Source organism: Symphalangus syndactylus, chromosome Y (genome assembly GCF_028878055.3).
Source record: "Symphalangus syndactylus isolate Jambi chromosome Y, NHGRI_mSymSyn1-v2.1_pri, whole genome shotgun sequence".
NCBI classification, from domain to species: Eukaryota; Metazoa; Chordata; class Mammalia; order Primates; family Hylobatidae; genus Symphalangus; species Symphalangus syndactylus.
In genome coordinates this window covers 21,327,447-21,331,933 of record NC_072448.2, presented here as the reverse complement: position 1 = coordinate 21,331,933, position 4,487 = coordinate 21,327,447, and positions in this window count along the sequence as shown.

Sequence of the window (4,487 nt, the reverse complement as noted above, 5' to 3'; positions counted from 1 at the left end):
CATTTTTGAATCATATGTTTTTGTACACATGTGTAGGATTTTTTTCTAAAAGGAAAATTCTTAAAAATTAATGCACGTTTTAAAGTTTGCTAGAAGTTGCCAAAATATCCTGTAAAGTACTTGTACTTTGTTCACATTTAACAGTGTTAGGACTTCCTATTCCCTCATCATTTTTTGTGTCAATCCAATGGAAGAAAATTGCTTCTCTGTTTTAATTTATATTACTTCATGCATAGTAAATTTGAATATCTTTACACATCTCTTTGTAGTTATCAATCTGTGAATTCTTGCTGTATATTTCTATTGGGTTTTTTATTTATAGAAAAAATTTGTATAGTCATTTGTTTGTTATACATATTGTAAGAATTTTCTCCTAATCTCTTCATTATATTTTAACTTTGTATAAGAAATAATTTGCCATATAGAAATAGTGTTTGAAAACATGCCTTTTGAGAAAGAGCATATCTTGTTCTATTTTTTTCTGCTTTTGAAAACTCCTTCTCATTCACCAGGTGCAGGGCAAATCACTCAACTAAAATATTTAACTGGTTTTGAGAAAGAGAAAAACAGCTTCCTACATTCACAAGCTAGGCCCAGTTGTTGCTAGGAGCTGGCTTGGTGCCCACAGCTAGGCCTTGGTATTACCATTTCAGGAACATCAGCATTTAATGAGGCCACCCTGTGACCATGATGGATGAAGGCAAAAACAAGACCCCTCTGCAATCATGTCTGAACACAGACAGAACATGAACATTGTGCAAGTCACAAAAATGACCAGTTATCTCACTGTTCTGACTAATATAAGTTACTGCTTTTTTTCTTTTACCAATTACAGCTTTACCCTTGCTTTAGACTGCCCTTACAATAGATAAGATGTATTAAGATACCTAATCATCACATTACCCTTACTTCCTGAGAGTATTTTATCCAGAGAAAAATTTTGCTTCCTCAATATTTCCGCCAAATCACCCAGTACAAATCCAAACACTATAACAAGTCCTTTTATTATCTTCCTACTGAGATGCCCCAATCATTGATAAAATAGTTCTCTATTGTGTACATTCTCTCTTACTGTAATGAGTAATAAACCCAATTTATTCAACTACCGTGTGTTCCTGATAGTCTTCAGCTAGAGAGCTTTCAAATAACCACATAAAAACATAGTGGTATAAAGTCCAACTGCTTTTTATTTTTATTTCACTTTTAAACATTTATTTATTTTAATTGATTAGTAAAAATTATGTATACTTATATATTGTGTATATCATATTGTTTTGAAAAACATACACGGTAGGATGGCTAAATCTAGCTAATTAACATATACATTACTTCACATGTTTATCTTTTTTTGTGGTAAGAATATTTAAAATCTAATTTCTTAGCAACATACAAGAACATAATGTTTTTATTAACCACAGTCACCATACTATCTGTAAAATAGATCTCTTGAACTTATCCCTCTTATCTAACTGACATTTTGTATCCTTTGACCAATATCTTCCTGACCCTTATATTTTATTAAAATTATTTATTTCCAGTTTAATGAAATCCATTACTGTTTTTTTTTTTTGTTTTTTTTTTTTGAGACGGAGTCTCGCTCTGTCACCCAGGCTGGAGCACAGTGGCGCGATCTCTGCTCACTGCAAGCTCCGCCTCCCGGGTTCACACCATTCTTCTGCCTCAGCATCCCGAGTAGCTGGGACTACAGGTGCCCGCCACCACGCCTGGCTACTTTTTTGTATTTTTAGTAGAGAGAGGGTTTCACCGCGTTATCCAGGATGGTCTCCATCTCCTGGCTTCATGATCTGCCCACCTCAGCCTCCCAAAGTGCTGGGATTACAGGCGTAAGCCACCGGGCCCAGCCTAATCCATTACTGTTTTAAAGCCCCTTTCTCTGTGGGTCACATAATAGTTTATATTTTGAGAGATACTATGTATATTAGGATAAATCATATTAGGGAGTCACTATAAGATCCTTGTAAGGGCATTGAATTTGATATGAGAACTGGATTTCCAACATTCTAGAAGGAAGATTTTGGGGAAATGTGTTAATCACTCTGAGTTTTTCCTTGCTTATTTGTAAATGAGGATAATAACTATTATATTAACAGTATTGTTTTAAGGTTTCATCAATGGAGCTTTTTGTAAACTAAGGCATGTTCTGTAAATAGGAAGGAGTTTCAAAATAGTGATGGTAGAGCTTGGAGGGAACTGATGCAATGCACATCTCCTTTCATCACCCCTTTTTTTATTCAGAGGAAACAGAAAGCACACAGAAGGAGAATTAGTTTACTTTAGACCAAGACTGGACTCCAGATTTTTTTGACTCGTCGTCTAGCACCCTCTATACTGCATGGAAACTCTTTTCTATTTTGTTTCTTTTTGCTTATTTGTAATAAAACAAATTATAGTAAGTGACTTTTTGGTACACTATACTATCTTCCAGGATTAACTCCTCAGAATCCTCCAAACAGTTTGCAAAGTTAATGACTCCTGAGTATTTTTAAGCTTATGGTTTAGCCAAGTTAAGCCACAAAAGTGTATTAAAAATAATTTCCAGAATTTCCATATCCAAAAGATTCTTGTAGAGTTACCTCCCACCCTTGTTTGTAGAATGTTGACCACCTTCTTTCTATCCAAGATTAAGGGTCTTATTTCATCGTGATTTCACCTGTTGTGATTGGGTTCTATACACTTATGTTTGTTCTGCCCAGCAGTATAGGTTTAAAATAATAATAATAATATTAAGCCTGAGGAAAGTATTCTCTTCACTGATTGTAAATTGCTCTCTGTTTGCCTTTCAGCGATTTGTTCTGGTTACTTATTCTTTCTAACATGCTTAACTGCACAAACCACAGAATAGAGGGATAAAATGATCTTTTGGTATCTGTATTTGCTGTGTCCCAAGCTGTTACCATATGGAACCCAGAAGCCCAGAGCCTTAAGTCTCAAACAGCATTTTGTTGTTTTGCTTTCTTCCTTACCATTTTAACAATGTGTCTTTCATCACTACTGAAGTCTTTATTGAAGAAATTGTGAGTATGTGCTTGTGTGTGTCTTTGTGCACATGCCCCCATGTATTGTGTATGAGGTGAGTGAAGGGGGGCACCAAAATTGTTATAAGAAGCAACATTTTATGCTATAGGCAAAGATGGTACTTTAGGTATTGTAAATAATCAGGTATTTTTGTGAGCCCTCTGAATATTTTGCTCAGGAATTGATTACTCAAACATATGCATTACTCTTCTTCTATCTTATCAGAATAAGTGTTTATTATAACATTACTTAAAAGATTTTGGATAATAAGAATTGGCTGCAAGGTAAATGAAAGATGAGACAAATGGTCAAGTGAGGCTTTTCTCCATTCATTTCCTCATTCACTTTTCACACAATTTTTAGACCTATTTAGTGTCACAGACTCTGCTCTGGTCAAGAGAATGCAGAGGGAACAAGACATAGGACTACTCTTATTATGAAGCAAGTACAGGGAGACACATGACAGGTAGACAAATTGCTGTCTGTTGATTGTGACAATTCTATAATTCCTCTGAGCTCTGTAGATGAGGAATCTTCCATGCAATCCACTACGTAGACTGAGCTTCATTAGTTGTACACCTTTTTGGATTCCATTGAGAAAGTCTCAAACAATGCAAACCAAATTGGATATTAATGTAGATATATTCTTAGGAAGACTCATCTGCTTTTCAGGTTAACATATGACGTTTGTTTGTTTGTTTTTTTGTTTGTTTGTCTGTTTGTGACGGAGTCTTAACCTGTCACCCAGGCTGGAGTGCAATGGCTTGATCTTGTCTCACTGCAACCCCTGCCTCCCAGATTCAAGCCATTCCCCTGCCTAAGACTCCCGAGTAGCTGAGATTACGGGTGCATACCACCACAACCAGCTAAATTTTTTTTTTGTATATTTAGTAGCCAAAAGTTTCGCAATGTTGGTTAGGCTGGTCTGAAACTCCTGACATCATGATCTGCTTGCCTCAGCCTCCCAAAGGCCTATGATTACAGGCGTGACCCACTGCACCCAGCCAACATATGACATTCTTGAATCAAATATTTATGGCCATAAATTTATCTGGCCACTGATGAGGACTTTGGTATAGGTAACAGAATTTTGAGGAAATCTTGTACCTAGTACAATATTATTTAACCATAAATCTGTTGCCAAAATACTGGAAAATGTAAAATCTTGTGAAAGGAAAAAACAATTGCAAAAGCAGAGGAGGCTTTGGAGGTATATTTTACTGGTAAGGACACTGAACCTTAAGAATTTAAATGATGTTCCCAGGATTACCAGCTGGGAAATACTAGAGTTTCAAACATCAACTCATTTAACTCTTTCAACAACTTTTTGTTTTAAGTACTACTATTATTTATATGTTACAAATAAGGTGACTGACGTCCAGAAAAGGTAAGTAACTTGGCCAGGGCCATGTGGCTAAAAAGTGTCAGAGCCAGGATTCAGGCCAAGAAGT